This window comes from Odocoileus virginianus, chromosome 11, assembly GCF_023699985.2.
Source record: "Odocoileus virginianus isolate 20LAN1187 ecotype Illinois chromosome 11, Ovbor_1.2, whole genome shotgun sequence".
Taxonomy (NCBI): Eukaryota; Metazoa; Chordata; class Mammalia; order Artiodactyla; family Cervidae; genus Odocoileus; species Odocoileus virginianus.
The window spans coordinates 36,612,531-36,635,414 of record NC_069684.1 but is presented as its reverse complement, the minus strand read 5'-3'; the positions used below and the strand labels follow the sequence as shown (position 1 = coordinate 36,635,414).

The 22,884-nt window shown below is 52.6% G+C and overlaps 1 long non-coding RNA gene across 1 annotated transcript; it reads right to left on the bottom strand.

The window, feature by feature from the left end:
- Positions 1 to 20,188: 20,188 nt before the first annotated feature.
- On the bottom strand, positions 20,189 to 21,185 carry LOC139037375 (uncharacterized). Its single transcript, XR_011490151.1, has 2 exons — positions 20,838 to 21,185; positions 20,189 to 20,454 (listed from the first exon to the last, which is right to left on the bottom strand). It is a non-coding gene; the product is annotated as an uncharacterized lncRNA (long non-coding RNA).
- Positions 21,186 to 22,884: the final 1,699 nt, after the last annotated feature.

Here is a 22,884-nt window from a genome sequence, read left to right as displayed (position 1 = left end):
CAGGCTAAGACGCTTTATTTCCCCAGTGATCAACCTTTCAGAACTTCCCTCTGCCAGAGGCACGGCCTTGATCGCTTGCTAAAGATAGAGGTGGAAGCTGTGTGCATTTAAAAGGAAAGCATGTCGCCAGAGAATCCCCTCCAGGTCCCCCAGAAAGGCTTCCAGAGCTGTTTTTTGAAATAGCACATTCATCTTCCATCAAATACACAATTGAGTCAAGGATTTGAAAAAGTAACTGTAAGCTTTGAAAAATGACAAAAAATCATGACAGAAGCAGTATGAGATAATTATGGAGACTAGAGAAAATTTAAAAACTACCTATAATCTCTCTATCCAGAGATAGTCCTTTGTGTGTTTCACTCATTCAACACATATTTATTGACAGCCCTTTAGATGCCTGACTGCTCACGGCACCAGGGATGCATGTGTGCTCAATCATGTCTGACTCTTTGTGACCCCATGGACTCTAGCCCACCAGGCTCCTCTGTCCATGGGATTTCTCAGGCAAGAATATTGGAATGGGGTGCCATTTCCTCCTCCAGGGGATCTTCCCAATCCAGGGACTGAACCCACATCTCCTGCATCTTCAGCATTACAGGCAGATTCTTTACCACTGAGCCGTTGGGGAAGCCCTGCTAGAGATGCAGCAATGAGCAAAAAGACTCCTTGGCCCCATGGAGCTGGCATTTGTGGGGAGGGGGGAGGTGAACTTTAAATATAACAAAACAGATTAGAAGGTATCAAGTGCTACAGAACAAGGAAGCAGAGGTGTAGGATAAAGTAGGTCAGGGTGGACCTCCCTGAAAAGGCGACATTTTTGCAAAGACTTGAAGGAGGTGGGGGCGTGCGCTGTGCAGATAGCGAAGAGTTCATGCAGAAGGCACAGCCAGTGCAAAGGCCCTGAAGAAGGAGTGTTCCTGGCATGCTTGAGAAGTAGCAGGAAGCCAATGAGACTGGAGCAAGGGGAGGGAGGTGAGTAGGTGGGAGAGGAGGTCAGAGAGGTGAAGGGCCTTCAAGGACTTTGGCTTTTCTTTGGAGTGAAAAATGGAGAGGTTTGAGCAGAGCAGAGACATGATCTGATCTACTTTTGAACTGGTTCCCACAGCTGTTGCATGGAATGAAGACAAATAGGTGTGAGGGAAGAAGCCAAGAGACAGGGAAGGGGAAGCTGCAGAAACCCAGGGCAAAAGTGGGGAGAAGGGGCTGGATTCTTCTAGGTATATTTTGAAGGTAGAACCAATGCGAGGGCTTCCCTGGTGGCTCAGTGGTAAAGAATCTACCTGTTAATGGAGGAGATGCAAATTTGATCCTTGGGTCGAGGAGATCCCCTGGAGGAGGAAATGGCAACCCACTCCAGTATTCTTGCCTGGGAGACCCCATGGACAGAGGAGCCTGGTGGGCTACAGTCCATGGGATCCCAAAAGAGTTGGACATGACTTGGCAACTAAACAACAACAGCAACAACAAACCCATGGAATATCCTGTTGGTGTGTACCTTAGACTTTCTCCTATTACTGCTATTTAAAAAATCTATTTCATGTAAGGGGCTTCTAGGCAGAGCAGCCCTTTAGTTTCTATCTGGGTGTCTGAGATTTCCAGCCTCGCAGAGAAGTAGCCTGAGCAGGTTCAGCCCATGATTCTGTCCTCTTCTCATTTCAGGGACCTGGAGGCCCCCAAACGCTTGGATTCTTTTCCTGCCAAATGTGACCACTTCCTGCATCACAGTCCTGATGGTAACTTCATTCTTTTCTTTTTTTAATACATTTATTTTTACTTATTTATTTGACTGAACCGGGTCTTAGTTTCGGCATGTGGGATCTTTGGTTGTGGCATGTGAACTCTTATTTGCAGCATGTGGGATCTAGTTCTCTGACCAGGGATGGAACCCAGGCCCCCTGCACTGGGAGCTCTGAATCTTAGCCACTGGATCATCAGGGAAGCCCTGGTAACTTCATTTTACAAGCCTGATACTTAGCCTTCTTCATGCAGAAGGAGGTGGGTTTGGGCAGTACCAGACTTGGTGATGTCTCTTGGGAAGCTTCCATTCTAGGAGACCAAAGGTGCTAAGCCTGAGCTCAGATGTCCAGAAAGGGGACACTGCTGCCCTTCCTCCATAGAAACCCAGCTGAGGAAGATGGACAGAGGGAAGATCAGGCCTTGCCTTCTCAGAGTTTGTGGGAACAAATCTAGGAAGACTGCTAAAGCCCAGATGCTGCCTTCACCAGGCAGTCTTCCTAATAATGTATTAGTCCTCTTCTGTGCACTGTACCTGCTTCTACCACAACACCTGCCACCCTGATGAATAACTTCTGCTCACACAGCTTTTCCTGGTAAGTCTGAAATGTGTTTGGGGAAGGGAGTCACCCCCACCATGTTTGCTTTAGGGCCTGGCGCATAGTAGGTGCTCAATTAGTGCTTAATGGGAGGGAGGTGAGTAAAATGCTGACTGACGGTGAAGCTGATGGAGCATAAGCTCAGGGTGCCTCACATGCGTACTCTATTACTCACAAGACCACATGACTCAGTACAATTTGCAAAAGTGAGATACGTCTGTATTTTTTTCTTAAAAAGCACCTTCTTCCAAATTGCACAAGCTGTAGACCCCATACAATCTGGACCATGCCCAGAGAAGGCTCAGAGAAGCAGGTTTCAGAGCTGCGGTTGGAGGGGTGGGCTCATGCCAGCTAGAGGGGCGGCAGATGCTTCTTTGAGAGTCAGGAAGACAAGAAGCCACCCTGATTTAGGCAGCAGCTGATGGCCTGGGGGGCTTCCCTGATGGCTCAGATGGTAAAGAATCTGCCTGCAATGAAGCAGACCCGGGTTCAATCCCTGGATGGGGAAGATCCCCTGGAGAAGGGACTGGCTACCCACTCCAGTATTCCTGCCTGGAGAATTCCATGGACAGAAGAGTCTGGTGGGCTACTGTAGCCCATGGGGTTGCAAAAAGTCAGACACGGACTGAGTGGCTAACACTTTCACTTTCTTCTGATGGCCTGGGAGCCAGAGGGTTGCGGCTCCCTGAGCACACTTGTTGCTTCATTCCATTGCTTGGCCCCCAGGAGGGTGTGAACTGCTTCTTGGACCCTCTTGTTTTCCTTTTCTGTTTTTCTCCTCACTTCCATTTTCTCTTTCCTTCATTTTTTGTCCTCCCTCCCTCAACCCAGCCCAGAATTTCTCCTGAGGAGATTGTGGTCCATAGTGGGTGAGAAATTTCAGTAACTCTCCTTTCCCTTCTCTTTCTCTTCCTTTCTGTAATCACTCTCCTCTTTAATGTCCCCCACCCCACCAATACACACTCCTCTCAGGCCCCACCACATAGCACTGACCTGGGTATGTGCTGTGTGACTGACTGAGGTCAGCTCCAACATCCCTCATAGGAACCACTGCTTTGACATCTTTGAAGATCCATCTTGCTCTTGGTGAGTGCTGGAATGAGCCAGGCAGTCTCAGAGTGGCCACATGCCGTTGGCTTCGTTATTTACCTCCTCTGAGCCTCAACTGATTCAGCTGTAAAATGGGAATAAGAAAGCCAACCCTATGGGACATTGATGAGGGTCAAGGGAGACAAGATATGAGGAGATGCTTGACACCAGTCAAGGGATGTTCAGTCGGGCAAGGCTGGACTTTCCTGAAATCCACAAGTGTCCCTTGGCCTTAAGGGCTTCTCTGGTGGGGGTTGAACTACTGGATTCTGGAAGCTGGACCCAGATTTTCATCCCTAGCAGCCTCAGCTCATTTCTTAGACTCTTCCTTGAGAACTGCCCAGCTTCCAAGGGGTTGGTGTTAATCATATTTGCTATGAACAGTCACTGACCTACGATTGCAGCTTATTACTTATGTTTTCCTCTTTCATTTGCACACATGAATTTTGCTCTACTTCCAGAAAGCAAATTATGGGTTGGAAATTAGAATATTCCAAAGGAGGGGTGAAAAGGTTGAAGCAGAGTGACTGCTACATAATGAAGTGTCCAGTGATCATGTCCAGACGGGGGCAAGAATGTGTCTACTGCCAGCCCACATTCATTCAGCTAAAGGGCTCAGAGGCCTGAGGGTGGGGGTGGGGTTCCCAGGCCGAGTTTCTCTCCCAGAGGCCATGGCTCCTGAGCCTTAAGATGTGGCTGGGCCCACAGGTGGCAGCTAGAGGTGACATGTGGTACAGTTCTCTTCTAGACATTCATGGGGACTGGCTGGATGCCTGGGTTCGCTGGGCTGTTGTCTGAGCAAGCTGGGAGGAAATGGGATGGAGTAGGCATGGGGGGTATTAAAGATTCTGAGCTAATGTCCTCCACTTCCCATCGTCGCTGGCACTGGAGATAGTTGGAAGACAGAGTTAAGCTATAGCTTCCTTAGTGGCTCAGATGGTAAAGAGTCTACCTGCTATGCAGGAGACCCGGGTTTGATCCCTGGGTTGGGAAGATCCCCTGGAGAAGAGAATGGCGACCCACTCCAGTATTCTTGCCTAGAAAATCCCATGGATGGAGGAGCCTGGAGGGCTACAGTCCATGGGGTCGCAGAGTTCGACATGACTGAGCAACTAACACACTCACACTCATTGTGTCCTTGTCCTCTTTTTCCTCCATTGAAAAAAGTAGCTAGTTTGCATGTTCCTTCTTGACCTAGGTAGTGTTGAGGAATTATAGACTTTTAGTCATAAAAGTACCTCCAATACAATCAGGTATAATGTCTCCATTTTAAAGAATAGGAAACAGAGAAATGAAAATAGCCTGGTGCAAAAATCCGGCTTATGACAGTCACCAGTCACTCAGCAAGTATTTATTAAACATCTACTATAAGCCAGGTGCTGTGCTGTTGCTAAGGGAATAGATTTGAATGAGACATGGAACCTTGCCCAGGAAGGGTTTATATTTGTGTTTTCTTTTATTGGCTACCTTACACAGCTTGCAGGGTCTCAGTTCCCTGACCAGGGATTCAATCTGTGCCCCCTGTAGTGTAAGTGCAAAGTCCAGACCACTGGACTACCAGAGAAGTGCTTGTAGTTGTGTTTTCCTCAAGTCTGAATTTTAAAACAAGTGTGCCTGGCAAGGAGAGTCCCCAGACCACAGCTCAGAGGATCTGAGCTCCTCCAGCTCTGAGCCTGGCTCACTGCTGTCTTGGGCAGATGGGCTGGCCTTTCTGAGATTCTTTTGCTTCCCAATCTCAAGGAGCAGGGATAGAGCGACAGGGCTTTCTCTGCTTACTTGTCTTTTTTTGTTTTTTCCCCTTTTCTCCAGATATTTATTTGGCTGCATGGGCTCTAAGTTGCGGCATGTGAAATCTACTTCCCTGACCAGGAATCAAACCCCAGCCCCCTGCTTTGGGAGCGTGGAGCCTTAGCCACTGGACCACCAGGGAAACCCCGCCTACTTGCCTTCTTAGCCAGGCCAAGCCTTGTGCTAGTCCTCCTGAGAATGGCAGGGCCAGACCTCCAGAATCCCTAAGCATTGCCCCAGGGCGTTCTATTGACAGTCCTGCGCCTGTCCTCTCCCCTGCAACGGGCCTGTAATTCTGGGAGCTGCCGCCAGGGGGACGGTGTTGCCGGTGTCACGCGACATTAGGCCGAGTGACTGAGAAAAGCAGGACTCGCTCCCAGCCCAGGCGACTGCTTTGTCTCCAGCCACCTGCCTTTGAAGCCTGGATACCCGAATCTCAGCATCCTTTTCCAAGCGAGGCATGGGCGTGTGCGGTGGCCCCCTTCATCCCTGAACACAGATGCATAGAGAAGGGCAGCAAGTACTCAACAGAGGACAGGTCTCCGCTGCCCTGGCCTCCCTCCCTACCATCCCCTTCCCCCACCTGAGGACCTCATCGAATTGACTGATTCATTCCTGGTGACTTCTGCAGCCCGCTTCCGCATCTGCACCTTGAACTTGCTTTAAGTTTTAATTAAAGCCGTTTCACCGGCCTTGCCCTTGGCTAAATGCAGCTGTGGGCATGGGGCACATAGATATTTAATACTCTGCCTCTCCCCACTGAAGGCGCAGGGTGCCCAAGGGTGTACCCGAGCCATGCCCGCTCGCAGCGATCCGCGCGCTCACTTAAGTGTGCCCACAGGCCCCGAGCGGGAGGCCGAGCAATAACTATTCATTGCCCTGGGTTAAGTGTGCCCAAGGGCACCCGTAAACTCAACGCAGTGATTAGCGATTGCTCCCAGAGAAGACTGCCCGAGGTCCTGCGGAATGTCCTCGGCCCTAAATATAGCCTCCGCATGGGGCCTTAAAGGGCACCGTGCATTTTTGCTTCGCTCTTGATCTGTCTTCCCTTTCTTCTTTAAGCAGAACTCTTTCCCTCCTCAAAGCCCAGCCTGCAGCGGCTCCCCTGCCTTCCTCCAGGCTGCAGCGGAGGACAAGATCCGGAACAGTGGGACAGCACTAGTTATGGCAGAGGAAGTGCCAAATCCTCTCCATTCTCTCACCAAGCCTCAGGAATCCGCCCCACCCTTCTTTTTTTTGCTGTGACACCCATCATGTGGTGTCTTAGTTCCCCGACCAGGGATCGAACCTGGGCCCCCTGCATTGGAAGCATGGTGTTCTAAACCACTGGACCACTAGGGAGGTTCCTCTGCCCCATTCCTGCCTCTCCAATCCCCGAGCAAAGGCAGCACCTCCAAAGGAGACACTGGGGCTCACTGGAGGGGCTCCCTGGGGCCACTGTGAGCCTGCTGCAAGGAAGGGCCCTCGGGGCCCCTGGCGGCCTAGGGGCAGCAGAGCTGGGGAGCTGAGAAGGCCGAGCTGGCTGGGGTCTCCTCAGGTCCCTTTTGTTTCTTTCTGCTCCTGGGAGCCCCTCTCTGTCCCTCCGTACAGAGGAGTTAGGGGGTGGTCTTGTATGGGGGCGTCATCAAAGCAAGTCAGCCCCCTCTGGCCTCACGCCTCCCCACCTTGGCCGGGGGGTGGTCAGATGATCTCTGACGGACCCTTGTCTGTGACTCCCTTCTTGTGCGGAGACTGCCCTGCCAAAGTTTGAAGCAAATGCGAGGTGGAGTTAGGAGAAAGTAGAAAGAATTGAGAGGATGGCAGGGTGGAGGGCTTGGGCTGCAGCAGAAACTCCTGGGAAGGTGCCTCGCTCACACCATTCCTTCCCTTCATCTGTGATGAGAGAAGAATGGTTGCGTGAGGGCGTGGTCTTGAGGCTCACGGGGAGGACAGTGACCCATCATCCCAGTTCGCCTGGGACTGTTCCTGCTTTGGCACTAAGTCCCACACTGGGGGCACCTGCTCAGTTCCCAGGAAACTGGCATGTGTGGCCACCCCGAGTTCAAGGCCAGTGGTGACTGTGCCGGCCTTTGGATGCACGCCCTCCACCCTTGCTTACTGGATTTGAAAATGAAGGAGAAAGGGTGCAGGAGAAATGTGTGAACTCAGTGGGACCCAGAGAGACCCATCTCTGCCACATGCATGAGCTCTCGGCATTGCCAGCCGTGCCCGGGACCTCCTGCCTGCCTGGGACCCCTGCCGCCCCCTTGGCTGGGCCCAGGGCAGCAGCTGAGGCAACGACATTTTCCTGGGTCTGTTGACACTGGCGTCTCAGAACATAAATGATTTTCTTGTCTTAATGAGCAAACAACCCGGCCGCACGGCTCCCTCACCAGCCTCCTGCTGGGGTAATTGCCAGCACTTCTGTGCTTAGGCAGAGATGTTTATTCTCACCTTTGCTTACTGCTTGCCAGGAGAGGTTGCTTTCTTTCTGTTCTGCAGGTCTCCCTCTCAACCCTTGCTTGAGAAGTGCCCATGGACAGATAGCGGGCAGGAGCAATTCTCCCAAAAGTTCTGCCAGGTCTGGTGCCCGGGAACGCCCCAAGGCGGGAGGCGTTGACTTCTGTTCTCCTTTGGAGAGTGTTAGTGGATGCGGCTGAGTGTGATGGGCTTGGGTTGCAGTGGAGCTGGAAGCATCCACGGGTACCTGCAAGCAGAGACCTGAGACCATCCAAGAGAATCTGAGGAGCGGTCCTGGCTTTGATTGGGAGGCCTCCAAGGTCTCTCCAGTGCTATGATTCTCTTTGCACCATCTCCAGTGATGGGAAGCTCATGTCTTTGCAAAGCCACCTGTTCCCACACTGCCCAGCTCTTTCCCCAAACTTTCCATTGGCTGGTCCTCTGTTCTCCATGGCCCCCTGGAAGGAGGCAGTCCCTTCTTCATTTCACATTCCTTTGAATATGTGACGTCAGTGAGCTTTCCCTTCCTCAAATCCTCTCCTGAATGCCTCCTGCTAGTCCTCCTAGGATAGGGACTAGGGGCCCCTCCCCATTCCCCTCCCACCATCCAGGTACCCGATTGCCAGGGTCCCACTAGAACCTTGCAAAGGGAACTGAGGCAGCAAACAGACTGGGTGGAGTGTAGGTCACTTGCTGACCTTGCTAGTCGGAGTCACAGTGTGTTGGCTCTTTCAGCCAGGTAGTGTATTGGCCCTACACCCAGTGGTCCTGCCAGGGGCTCCCTGGAGTTTAAGGAGTCAAGTGTCCAGTTTGCTTTCCTCTCTGAGTGGCCTTTTCATACTGTTCATGGGGTTCTCAATGGACATGAGTTTGAGCAAGCTGGGGGAGCTGATAATGGACAGAGAAGCCTGGCATGCTGTCGTCCATGGGGTTGCAGAGTCAGACATGACTGAGCCACTGGACTGAACTGAACTGAACTGAACTGAGTGGTCTGCTGCCTGGCCTCGCGGTCCTGCCCATCCTCCCCTTGACTCTGTGACCTTCCTGAGTGTGTCCCCTCAAGTTCACCTTCTCCTTGACCCTCTAGTGACCCAGTCTCCTTGGCCAGACTGTTCATGAGTGTATCCTGTTTATCCAGACCCTGTGTCTGCTCTCTCATAGAAGGGAGCTGGCAGCCTCTCTGGGCAGTGGCAACCTGATGGGATTATCAGCACAACGATGACCAGTGTGGCCATCACCACCATCTCCCGCCCCTGACCAGAGCCCAAGGCAAGACCCTGTCCAGAGGTGGGAAGTCAGGGGTGGACAGCAACCATGCCAGGTGGGGAGCCCTGAGGCATGGCCCCCTGGAGAGGCCCCGGAGAACAATTCGCTGGGGCTCAAACACCAATTCGAATGTCCACCTGGAGACCGGACAGATTTAGGCAGGCGGCTTCGAAAATTGGGCTCCATTAGCATCAAGTGCTCTGGGAGGCAGACGGGGGGCTCCTGCAATCACGCATTCAGCTCGTCGTCCTGATCATGGTGGCAGGAGCATAATTACCATCTCTTTAAATAGCCCAAAGTTGCCGTGTAAGAGAAGATGGCTCACATGACATTTGCTCTGAGCTGGCTTGCTGCTAAAAATATCTCAGCTAAATAATATTTCCTGGTGGTACTGGAGTCACAGTCCCTGACCTGAGCTCTGTGACACTTGGGGGTTCAGTCTGGAGGCTGGTCGGATGGTTGGAGGTGGTCTGCTTCCGGAGGAGCAGTTTCCGAGGTCACGGGAGTCACTCCAGCCTCAGCAGGTGCTGCACACCCCCCAGGGCTCCTGCTGCTTGTGGGGAGCGGCCACTATGCCTAGGCTTTATTTTTTGGCCGAGACGCACTGCAGGCAGGATCTGAGTTCCCCCACCAGGGATCAAACCTTCACCCCCTGGGTTGGAACCTCTGAACTGCCAGGGAAGTCCCTACACCTGGTCTTTGGGAGCCACTGGCCCACCGGGTGAGACCCAGGGGAGCCCCTGAGGTCCTGCCTTCCCGGCTGCATTGTTCTCTGGCCCCTTCTCTGTTCCTCCATCCTCTGGGCACCTTGTGCTGGTGGTCCCACCCCACCTCAGCCGTGCATTCCTGAATTGCTTGGCACAGACAGACCTTGGCTCTTCCTGGTGGGTGTGAGTGTGTGTGTGGAGTAGGGATGGAGTGTGGAGACTGGATGAAAAGTGGAATCATCGACTTTTCCAAACCTGGGGGTCTTCGAACTCCTAGGAAGTCATGAGATGGCCTCCAGGGGCTCCGAGAACATAGATGAGAGAGGGTCCTCTGTCTTCACCAGGCTCTCCAGGGCTCTGCGGTCTGACAGCGGTCGGGACCCCTGATCTAGACCCTGGATGTGATAACTATTTCATCCGGCTTGGGGTGTGATACAGAGGGCCCGGGGGAATTAAATTTTAAGGAACTCTGTGTGCAGAGTTAGGTGGCTCCAAGGCTTCATCCTGAGCGGGTAGATCCGAGGCGACTAAGATGTGACATAGGTGTATTCGAATTTTATCATGGGCCAGATTTTACGACGGGGCTCTGGGGACTTTAGGGCACTGGGGATGGCCTCACCAAGCCCTCAAACACCTCTTTCCTTATTCATGATGCTTGAAATCTGTTTACTCAGAGACAGATGCTTTCATTTAGCCACTGCAGAGCTGGCTTAAAACGGCCCCGTGAGAGGGCTGACACGACGAAATTCTTGCTAAAGTGTAAACAACTGATACAAGCTTTATTTCTTAAGAGCAGCTTTGGTAATAGAAGGGGCACCAGGCTAGGTCACCGCGCTGAAGACAGTCTTGGCTGAGACATCTCTGTCGCTTCCCACGGCAGAGCTGCTCTCAGCACCTGCTTCCTCGCGGGCCTTTGAGTATGGTGGGATCCCTGGTGTTGGGGATGGCTTTTCTTCTCTTCCTCACCAGTGCAGCCACATTCCAGCCCAGGCAGTGATACTCAACACCAAGTGATCTCATGTTGAGCGAGCAAGTGAGCTAAGTCACTTCAGTCATGTCCGACTCTATTCAACCCTATGCACTGTATAGGCCAGTGCTGGCCGGGCTCCTCTGTCCATGGGATTCTCCAAGCAAGAGTACTGGAGTGGGTTGCCATGCCCTCCTCCAGGCGATCTTTCTGACCCAGGGATCAAACCTGAGTCTCTTATCTCTCCTGCATTGGCAGGTGGGTTCTTTACCACTAGTGCCACCTGGGAAACCCAATGTCACATCACTGATCCCGAAAATGTACTGTGCCGGCCACGGGCGTGGCCCCTGGCTGTGGTCCTGCCACCACCCTCTTGTCCATGTGACTGCAGAGTGTGTCACGCGTCCTTCCAGAGTCACCCCTCCAGCCAGAGTTGGGGGTCTTGTTCACATCCCACAGCAGAGACTGGATCTGGTCTAAAGAGGCTCCTACTCAGAGGAGTGAGTGAAAGTCGCTCAGTCGGATCTGACTTTGTGACCCCATGGATTGTTGTCCACCCTGCTTCTCTCTCCATGGAATTCTCCAGGCCAGACTACTGGAGCTGGGAGCCTGCTATTCACTTTTCCAGGGGATCCTCCCAACGCAAGGATCAAACCGAGGTCTCCCGCACTGCAGGCGGATTCTTTACCGTCTGAGCCACAAGAGGAGAGCCTGAGCCTAAAATTCCCGAGTCTTCCAGTCCCACATCTTGAAGACAGAGACTGTGGTGGTCTGTGTCCTGGAGGCTGGGGTGTACCGGGTCCAGGCCAGGGTCTTGGTAGTGGTGTTGGCTGTTCTGCCCCTTCTGAAGGCCCTTTTAGCTCAGGCCATTGAGGTGGTGAGGAGTCAGAGACGTGAGAGCAGCAGTGAGGCCAGCAGAAAACGGACCTTTACCACTTACACCCTGGAAGCCTGCCACTCTTGTCAGGGTGGCTCCATGGGAGGGACCGCCATGGGGCCCAGGCTGCACTGTGACACGTGCAAGTAACGCCTCATTGCCCCACAGCTTTGCCAGGAGGCCCAAGGAGCCCCAGAAAACAGGCTTTCTACAGGATGGCCCTGAGCTGGAAACTTGCTCTCCCACCCCATCCTCAGGTTTTCCCTGTGTGTGGGTGAGAGTCACGGAGAGGGCTGGCTCTGCCTGTGGCTCTTTCTCCCATGACAAGGCTTCCTATCCCCTGGCTTGACACATCCCGCACTCAACCTGGAAAGCAATGGCATTAGGCACACTGGCGGGAACTGGCCCAGGAACAGGAGAGCCGAGGGAACTGGTGGTGATGTGGTCGCTGGCTGATGTGGTGATGTGGTCAAAGTGCCGGGGAGAGGGAAGGGGCACGTTAACTTTCTAGCTGCAGGACCTCGGCGTGTCACTTAACCTTGTTGAACCTTGTATTGTTTTTTTTTCACCTGCAAAATGAGAATAGGGGTACCTGCTCTGAGGACTGGAGTTGATGGTTCTTAGGAGCTCAGTGGGATCTGGCACAAAATAAGCCACTTCTGTTGGGCCCAGCACTCTGTGTGGGCTCCAGTTTCTCGGGTCACCTACAGGAGGGAGTAGGCTCTTCGGCCAAGAATAGTACTTGATACCACTTATTTCTGAACCCAAGTAAGGACCTCTTCTCCACGTGGTGTTTGTCCACTCCAAGATGCTGGGATTCTCGGCTTGAAAGGGGTTTTTGGTGAAAGCGCGGTTACCAGACAACCTGGTATTTGCAAAACCACCAGAAGCAAAACCCATTGAAATACAGCATAAGGAAATACACATAATTCACAAATGATGTTGATCACTTTCATCTTCGACTTCCTAACTGTCCTCAATAGAAGACAGACGCGAAGGAGATTTAACTCAGATGTTAATAGTGCAAGAATGCCCCGTTACCAGGATATGATGTTTCGGTGCTGCATAAAAATGTAATTATATTCAGAACTATATTTAAAGATTAAAAGGGGGACTGCCTACCATCTAGCCCCAAATTCAGAATTAGAAACAAAGGAAGAGGCGGGGCGGGGATGAGTTCTAACAGTCTGCTAAAAATGGAAAAGTTTCCTGAAAGTTTTTACACATTTCGGCTGTTTTTGTTTTAACAGTTTCCTGCAGTGATGACATTGATTTTGGAAAGGGAGGGCCAGTATTTTATCCAACAAATATTCACTAAGCATTTGCCACGCGTGAGGCCCCGTGGGAGGAAACGGAGTTCACCGGATTCTGTCCTTGCTTTCAAGTACTGGCCTGTCTGGAAGGGGAGAGAAGAAATGTCCAGAGAGTTGTAATGGAGGGCAGGCGGTTTGGGGAGGGAGACGCCAAGGAGCATGTGACCTTTGTCTTGGGCTTTGAAGAGAGGGTAGGTTCTTAGTAGGGACCTAGTACATAAAATACAAAAATAGCTGGCAACAGCACAATAAGAACATTTTAGGAAGTCTTTTTGGCCTCTCTTGAAAGATTTACATGAGGAAAGAATGTTCTCTTCCTTGTTTTATTAATTTAATACCAGCAGCCAGAATGAACCTCTCCCCTCCCTATTTTCCAGCATGCCTTCCCTGTATATCCCCCGCAGCGTCTAGGTCTTTCTATTCTTATAGTTATTGGTACATGCTCCTGTCTTGTTCTGCAGTCTGGGAACTCCTTGCCATCAGGGGCCCTGCCTGGTTCAGTATCTTGCTCTTTGTGGGCCTTATCAGACTGCCTTGGCCTTGGTAAACACTCAATAAATGCCCGTGGGATTGAATTTTCAGCAGGAATTTTTAAAAAGTTTTAGACAAAGAACATTTTTTTGGAGATAATATGTGGTTAATCTATTGGAATATTAGTGCCTAAGCACTTGGAGGTTACAGATTTTTTTTTTTTTTTTTTTAACTGTTAGTCTTTATTTACTTGGGCTTCCCATGTGTCACAGCAGTAAAGAATCCACTGGCCAATACAGAAGACAAGGGAGACTTGGGTTAGATCCCCGGGTTGAGAAGATCCCCTGGAGTAGGAAATGGCAACCTACTCCAGTATTTCTTGCCTGGAAAATCCCACAGACAGAGGAGCCTGGCAGGATACAGTTCGTGGGGCCACAGAGTCAGATATGAGTGAGTGACTGAGCACACACGCATGCTTTATTTTTTTAATTTTTGGCTACACCTCATGGGGGATCTTAGTTCCTCAACGAGGGATCAAACCCAAGCCCTCTGCAGTGGAAGCACAGAGCCCTAACCACAGGACTGCAGGGAATTCCCCATTACAGATTTTTTAAAATCTCCTTCCTCCCCCACAAAAGGTGATTAGAACCTATGGGAGAAATCCTGATTATTTAAGATCAGAGGTGTCAAGGGCAGTGGAGGCAATGGAGTGCCCAGCCTGGAAAAGAAATCAAGAGGGTGGTTTAGCTACAGCTGTTTTACATTTTAAAGCGGGAATTATGGGCAAAAATGTGGGGAGTGTAAAGGAGTTAGAGTTAGAAAACCATCAGGGGCCCTGCCCTGTTCAGCATCTTGCTCTTCATCCACACCTGGCCCAAGTGTCGGATGACAAAGGCCATGAAGCTCAGCGTAGGAGCCACAGGGAGTGGTGGGGACTCTGGTGCACCGGCAGCCACAAGACCGCTTTAAACAGAACAGCCTTGGACTTTCCTGGCAGTCTAGTGGTTAAAACTCTTCGCTTCCAATGCAGGGGCATGGGGTTGATCCCTGGCCATGGCACTAAGAGCCCACGTGTTGTGTGTTGTGGCCAGAAAAGAAAAAAAAAAAAGTAGCTTCACTTTACTGGAACCCATTCCTGCCTTGTAGGGAGGCAGGCTGGCATGGCCAAATCTTCTGACTTTTCAGGAAAAGCTGTTTATAAAATTTTGCCAGTTAATTTTAAAAATATTTAAACCCTCTGCAGGCCAAACCAAACATGTCCAAGGGCTATATTTGACTTGTGAGCCAGAATTTGCAACTGGGTGGGGTGCATTTTTGCCTCCTGGGGGACAGTTAGTAGTCTGGAGATGTTTCTGATTGTGAGAATGCAAGGCGATGCTACTAGCACGGGAAGGATAGAGGCCAGGGATGCTGCTGGGGTGCACAGGAGGCCCCCCGCCAACAAAGAACGATCTCGCCCATGATGTCGATGGGGTCGAGGCAGAGTCTGCTCTGTATGGTTCCTGGGGCGGGGCTGATGGGTTTGGTCTCAACATAGGGAATGGCTCAGAGGTGGAACCAGCTGGTGGCATCAAACAGAGAGGCAGAGAGTTGGGACCAGGTGCAACTGACAGAAAACCGGGGACTTCCTGGTGGCTCGGTGGATAAGACTCCATCTCCGGGAAGATTCCACACGCCGTGGAGCAACTAGGCCCGTGTGGCACAGCTACTGAGCCCGTGCTCTTAAAGCCCACTAGCTGTAACTACCGAGCCTGCAACTGCTGAAGCCTGTGTGTCTAGAGCCTGTGCTCTGCAACGAGGAGCCGCCTCCATGAGAAGCCCGAGCACCATGAAGAGTCCCCCCTGCTCGCTGCAACTAGAGAAAGCCTGTGTGCAGCAAGGAAGACCCAGCAACAAAAGATAAATAAATGAAAATGTACAGAAAAGCTGAAATTCTGTGATTCAATTTCAGAAATAGATTTTAATGCCTACGTGGTCTCAGAAAGGACTCCAGGTCAAGGGTCTGTGAAATTCAGCTGATGAGGACAGCTTCTATTCCCGTGCTTGAACTCCAAAGCCTGTTTCCCTGTCTGTAAAAAGGGGGGCCCCTCATGGCCCCTCCAGCAGGGTTTTGGGAGGATTCTGCTCCCTTAAGAGAAGGACTGAGCCCTGCTTCCTTTTCTGAGAGATTCAGGAAGGAGTTGTTTGCTTCAGCTGCCATGCTGAGGACCACTCCCCACCATCCCCAGGACCCCCTCCAGCAGGAATGCCATCTGCCACTTTCTCCCAGTTCCAAACTGAGGACCAGCTGCATTTGGAGGCCTCCAGGAAGGGCCTTCTTCTTTTTTTTTGTTAACTTTAGACATTTTATTTTGTATGGGGGTATAGCCAATTAACGGGGTTTCCCGGGTGGCTCAGATGGTAAAGAATCTGCCTGCAATGTGGGAGACCCAGGTTCAGTCCCTAGGTTGAGAAGATCCCATGTAGAAGGGAATGGCAACCCACTCCAATATACTTGCTTGGGAAGTCCCATGGACAGAGGAACCTGGCAAGCTATAGTCTATGGGGTAGCAAAGAGTCAGACACAACTGAGCAACTTAACCCCCCCCCCATCCCCCACACAGCCAATTAACAATGTTGTGGTAGTTTTAGGCCAACAGCAAAGGGACTCAGCCATACATATACATGTATCTTTTCTTCTTCCCCCAAACCCCTCCCATCCAGGCTGCCATATAACATTGAGCAGTGTTCCATGTGGTATACAATAGATCCTTGTTGGGAAGGGCTTTGTCAGAGCTTCGCTCACCCACCTTCCCATGGACTGGCTGATGGAAGTCCCTCGCCCTGACTTCCTCTCACAGTTTCCCCTAAAGGGCTTAGCCCCATGAGCCATCAGTGGACCCAACCAGGCACCAGGCCCCCCTCTCTCACCACCATTCTTCCAAAGGGAGTCCCACTCTGATCTCTGGCCATGTCTCCTCCTCCTCAAATTCCAGCCAATCCCTGGAGAAAGCTCTCAAACACCACACGCTCCAACCCTTGCCCAGAGTTCCCACCTGAGTGCAGCCCAGCTGTCCTGCCTGGCTCACAGCTCCTCAGGGCCTTGGGACTGGGCACAAGGAGGCAGTAGGGAGGGTCTGTGGCTGTGCACAAAAACAGGGGGAAACTGAGGCACATCTCCAAGGACTTGCGGCCGGAGCCCGGGAGCTGGGCATAGAGAACCAGCCTGAGATCACAGCTGCCACCAGCCCTTCCTCAGGCTGCTGTTCTCAGGGTGGCTGAGATCACATCTTTCTGGAGATTTCTCTCTCCACTGCTCTCACTGCAGAAGGGGCTTGGACCATTTCTGCAAACAGCCAGACCTCCCTGTGCAAGAAGATGCTCACCTACTGGCTTCCTTTTTTCCTTTCCCAAAGATCAGCTCCCCCAGGGAAAGTGGGGTGACCCGGTCCCCTGGTCTCCCCATAGTAGTTTTCCAGTCTTCCTGCCCCCCAGGAAAATTTGTCTTCAGCTGTCTCCTGTCCACCTACCTCTCTGGGGGTCTCAGGCTATCTGGGACCATTACAGTCTGGTCCCTGTCATCTGCTCATGACAGGCCTGAGCAGATCCTCCCTCCCCCCAGCTACCAGGAAGTCTTCTCCTAATGGAGGACTGTCACAGGGGGAGGTGACTGCCAACTAGACCATGCCCAGGGCTCTGGCCAGGCCAGCAGGAGGTCCAGGCATTGACAAGGCCCTTGAAGGCCAGCCCAGCTGGAGAGGTGTTGGCTTCCCACTGTCCCCTGAGAAGGTGCTAGCAAACCAACTCCAGAATGGAAGCTGTGGGGCCACGTGGGGCGGGGTCAGAGGGCACCTGGATCTGTCATTCCCAGAACCAAGTCGGGACCTGGAGGGGATTCACCCTCCTGCTGGGGGTGCATGCCACCATCACTGCCCCAACAGTTACTTCCAAGGTGCAGTGCCAGGCCTTGGTGCCCATCTGAAGGGCTCAGACCTGAGCCCAAGCCAGAGCAGAGGGAGGGCCCAGCAGCCCCCCTGCCAGTTCTTACTGCTGAGAAGCTGCCAGCAGAGTGCAGCCACCTGACAGCTCTTCCTGAGAGCCGTCCGTCCTCTGCCTCCGAGGAGCCTCATCCCTGGGAGAGTCATATAGAGTCCAAGGCCTCAAGTCAGCACACAGCTGGCCGGGGGAGCAGGCTGAGTGGGGGCAGCACACACACGTGCAGCAAAGAGCCCACGAGCACCCATTTCCTCACCCAGCCTAGCTGAGCCTAGAGACCCTTTCCCGCTGGCCTGGGGAACCCCCAGCAGGAGCCAACAGAACCCATGTTGGCATCAAGCCCTGGAGGGCTCAGGCCTCCTGAGCTTCAGAACTTCACGAGGGCCTTTGAGAGACTCCCTTAGTGGAGTGAGTCCTAGCAGTGCCCCAAAGGATGACTAGTGCAAGGCGGGGGGGGGGGGCATCATCTGGGCATGCCTCCCACCTGCCTGGGGCTTCCCAGGTGGCTCAGGGACCTGCCAATACAGGAGACGTGGGTTGGATCCTGGGGTTGGGAAGATCCCCTGGAGAAGGGAATGGCTACCCATTCCAGTATTCTTCCCTGGAGAATTCCATGTTCAGAGGAGCCTGGTGGGCTACAGTCCACAGGGTCACAAAAGAGTCAGACAAGACTGAGCACACACGCGTGCATACCCACCTGCTTGGACGACCCATGAGTGCACACCCAGGGCTTTTGTGTTTATCTTTTTGCTGTTAAATGTGTGAGGCATGGGAAAGGAGAAGGGTTGTAGGCCCTACTGTGGTTCAAGTCCCAGTCCTTTCACTCTTCAGCTGGGTGACTTTGGGCAAGGCACTAACCTCTCTGTGCCTCAGTTTCCAGATCAGTTTCATAGGGGGTGACAATGGTTCTTCCCAACGGGTCTGTTTAGGGGCCACTGAGAAGATGGACACAGGCTTCAAACTCAGAGCCTGTGAGCCATTCTTGAGGTCATTTCTGCTGCCATCCAGAGAAGCTGAACAGTCAGGCTCCCAGGCGCAGGCAGAGAGGATGTTTGCTTATTCCAGCAGAGCATGATAAGCCTTCAGCCATAGCTCAGGATGTGAGAGTTGGACCATAAAGAATACTGAACGCCAAAGGACCAAGGCTTTTGAACTGTGGACCTGGAGAAGACTCTCGTGAGTCTCTTCCAGTGCAAGGAGATCAAACCCGTCAGTCCTAGAGGAACTCAACCCTGAATATTCATTGGAAAGACTGATTCTGAAGCTGTAGCTCCAGTCCTTTGGTCACCTCATGGGAAGAGCCGACTCACTGGCAAAGACCCTGATGCTGGGAAAGATTGAAGGCAGGAGGAGAACAGGATGACAGAGGAGGAGACAGTTGGGTGGCATCACTGACTCAATGGACTTGAGTTTGAGCAAACTCTGGGAGATGGTGAAGGACAGGGAAACCTGGTGTGCTACAGTCCATGGGGGTCACAAAGAGTTGGACACGACTTAGCAATTGAACAATAGTTCAGACATCTTCTGAGAAGGTAGGTGTTGATGTGCTGTGATGTGAGAAGTCCTCTCTCCTGGGCCTCAGAGGGCCACGACCCCAGGTCATTAAAGAACCTCACGGGAGGAACCCCAGGAGAGGAATGGGGAGCACTCCTGCTTTGTTTTCATGACTCACCACTCCCTTCCTCTGTTCCCATGGCAGCAGCTGGCATCCTGCTGGCTCGGACAGCTCCTGTGACCCCTGTTGACCCCCAGGGATGCCAGTGTTCCCAGGCTCTCTAGCCCAGAAGCCCAGCTGCGGCCTGAGCCAGAGCGGGTACTCAGCGCTTCCCCGGAAGGGTAGCAGCCCCACCCCCACCCCGAGGCTGGCCCATCACTGGAAGTGGGGTTTGAAATGCAGCCAAGAAGAGGAGGCCTTCGGCAACGCCCGGAACGTGAAATAAATAAATAAATAAATAATCAAGGTTGTCTTGGCTGATAAACGGTCTCTACCTCGAGGATGACTTCTCCCCCCACCCGCCCTCCCTCCTTCCTACTTCTCCGGGCAGATCCATCCCAGGCAAAAGCTTAATAGCCCCATTTAAGGCTTTTCCTTTTCACCACGGAATTGAGCTGCTCCTGCCATTACGAGGTTTTCAGCTTCTCTCTGAAATCAAATTACCGACTCCATTTAATTTTTTAAAAGCTCAGATGATTTCCCTTCTTGAATCGGAGCCGTGACTCTAAGGCCTGCCCCCTCCGCAACCCCCCTGCCCCGCCAGGCATTTCCCCTGTGGGTAGCCGCTGCCCAGGGATGGCGGCCCCCCATGCCAGGGCAAGCCTGACACCTAGAGGGGAAGTCGGCAGGAGGAGGACCAAGCCTCTGACCGCTGCCCTGGATAGCTGGCTGGGTGGCCTGGACTGGTGAGGAAAGAAGGCCTGACCTCTTCAAAGCCTGGAGCAACTCACAGGAAACCAGGGCTTGGGGGACTAGAAGGTCTGCAGAGGCTGGTAGGGAAATGGTGGGAGCCCAGCGCTGCTGTCGTGGGCTCACTGTTGGCTGGTTCCCCAGATCACTCCCCTTCCTGTAGAGCATCTCCTGGACTGCATCACTTAGTTACGGAGTGCATCTTCTATGCAGGCACCGGTCCCCTTGCAGAGGAAGGGGGAATGGGACAGAGAAAGCCCCACGTGTGTGCATGTGAGGGGCAGGCAGAACAGCACTAAATACAGGCATGGACGATTCTAGATCACACCAAGTGCTCTGAAGAGCCCCAAATGGACAACGTGGGCAGGCACATCCTAGGCTGCTTTGGGTGGGATGGTGGGGGTGGACCCTCTGAGGAAGTTGGTCTGGAAAGAACTGGGGTAGGGGGCATCCAGGCAGAGGCAAGGCAAGTGCCAGGGTCCTGAGGAGGGTGGAAGGGACAGAAAGACGGCCTTCCAGTGGGAGGAAGTGGGTGGGGAGGGACCAGCAGAGCCTGAAGGCCGAAGCAGGAGCCTTGGTTTATTATGGTTTTAAAAAGCTGGACATCAGATGGACAAGAGCAGCAGGGAGGGGACAAGGGGAGGGCGAGAGGGGCTCCACGAGAAGGAGAGGTGACTCCAAGGGCTCCTCGTTTAGGGCTTGGGCCCTGCACCAACGAGGACTTCGGGTGGTTGGAGTGGTGGAGGTGACTGCTGGTGACATTTGAGACATGTCACATCTTCTACCCCAGAACACCAGCCTGCAGTCTTTCTTTCGTCTTCTTTTCTGAAATATATTTCTTGGTTGCCCTCAAAGCACATGGGATCTTAGTTTCCAGATCAGGGATCAAACCTCTTACACTGGAAGCATGGAGTCTTAACCACTGGACCACCCGGGGAATCCCCAGGCCTGCAGTGTTTCTGTCTGGAATCAGTCTCTGACTCAGTTTATCCTTCCTCCGCCCCATGCCCCTGCCCCACACCCACCTCTTCCCCTCCCCACCTCTGCAGAGCCACTCAGCCTCAGGACCTCGAAGGCCAGAGGCATACAGCCCTCAGCAAGTCCTGCCAACCAGGCTGACCCTTTACCAAGTCCTGCTCACATTTAACCACCCGCGCCCTTGGGGACGAGACACAGGGAACGGAGTTAATGAAATTGCCCGCCTTTACCTGGCATAAATGGCTCTTCACCCCCCAGGCGGGCGGCGATTTGCAAGGCTGAAAGGGTCTGGACATTAACTGCTCTGGGCACTCTTCCCAGCTCAGCGCGCTGCACGGCAGGAACAAACCACTTTCCTTCTCTTCCTTTCCTTCGCTCTGCTCTGCATCGGCTCAAAACCGGGACAGTCGTGCTTAATTAGAAAGCGATCCCACTTCTCCAGAGGTCTCCTGTTCTCCCTCAATATAGGACAACCCTGGATCTGGGCTCCAGACCCGGGGCTCCAGGTCTGGCAGGGCCTGGGTGGCACCTGGCTCTGACCTGCAGCCGTGCGTACACGTGCACCAGTGTGTTCTCTGCCCTGGGGACCTCTGGTTTTCCTGTAGAGACCTCCCCCGTGGTCAGGCAGTCATTTGTTTATGGCTGACAGCTGACACCACTGTGATCGGTGAGATCCTGGCAGACAGCGGCTCTGCCCCTCCCGGTCAGTTCCCTGCTGGGTGGGATCTCAGACAACCTGATATTTGGGGGTAGTTAGAAATCTGGGGCCCCCCACCCTCAGCAGCTTGGATCCTCAGCATTCCCCCCACGACTCTGTGTGTAAAATCCAGTGTCTGTGATGTGTTTATTGTCCTTTTCTCCTGTTACAGGAACAGTCAGTGATCCAGTTTCCCTTTTGGGTTTTCCCTCCTTGAGCACAAAGCCATTTTTCATGCCCTGAAACATCCCGGCTCCTTGTTTTTCCCTCGTGGAAGGTCTCGAATTTCCAGATTTTAGATGCTTCCCACGTCAGACCTCTTCCATCACAACATGCTCTTTCAGCCTTAGCTGCAAGTCTCTGTTGGGTATTTGAATATTACTTAAACTGGAATTGGAGTCATCAATTTAGTAATCCTCCAAATTACTGCATAACCAGAGAGGCAGTGTGGTGAGAAGAGCTCTCTTATGGGTGTCCTGCCCAAGCTGTGTGACCTTGAGCAAGTCAGTTCACTTCTCTGAGCTCCTGCTTTGGCATGGGGCTGTTTGCAAACAGGAACCGGTGCTCCAGGGCAGCGTCCCCAACCACTGGACAAGTTTTGTGGAAGACAGTTTTTCCAGGGACCAGGGTGGTGGGTTGGTTGGGGGGATGGTCTCTGGATGATTCAAGCACATTACCTGTATTGTGTACTTTATTTCTATCATTAGTACATCAGTTGCACCTCAGATCATCAGACATTAAATCCAGGAGGTTGGGGACCCCTGCTCTAGGGTAACTTGGCAGTCAACTCCCGACGATGGCAGTCAAGGATCTCTAAGGCAGCTCTGAGAGAACCCATCCCCTTCCAAGGGTTGCCCAGGCCAGTCCACCTACTGACATTCATGCTCACAGGTCTGGACTCTGGGGTGGGGGCTGGCCAAGCCAGTGGGGGAACAAGATGGGGTGCTGTGGACCGATCCTCATTCCCATGGAGCTGGCTACAGATCTACCTGGCCCCACAGGTGACCTCCCACCTGCTCCTCATGCCTTCCATGAGGCCCAAGCTAAGTTGTCTCACAGCTTAGATCTTAAAACTTTCAGAATGGTGGTTCTCAAAGTGGAGCTCCCAGACCAACAGCATCTGCTTCACCTGCTAACTTGTGAGAAATGCAAATTCTTGCCTCTACCGTTCAAAAACTCACAGGGCAGGACCCAGCAGGCTGTGTTGTAATAAGTCCTCCAAGTGATTCTGATGCACAAGGCAGTTGAAGACCACCACCTGGGAGAATCTGTGCCAGGGACCCCTTGTCCCCACCCCTAAGAGTCAGAGAATTCCTCTGCCTCCATATACCATCAATACTTGCACTCGACAGCATCCAAGAAATTTCTGCCTCCATCTGCCCCCTGCATCTAGCACCATCCCTCTGAGGAAGAGAGGACTTGTTCTTCCCATTTTATAGATGACAAAACTCGGCTTCATCACTTGGCTGATAAAGGTCTGTATAGTCAAAGCCATGGTTTTTCCAGTAGTCATGTACAGATGTGAGAGTTGTACCATAAAGAAGACTTGAGTGCCGAAGAATTGTTGCTTTCGAACTGTG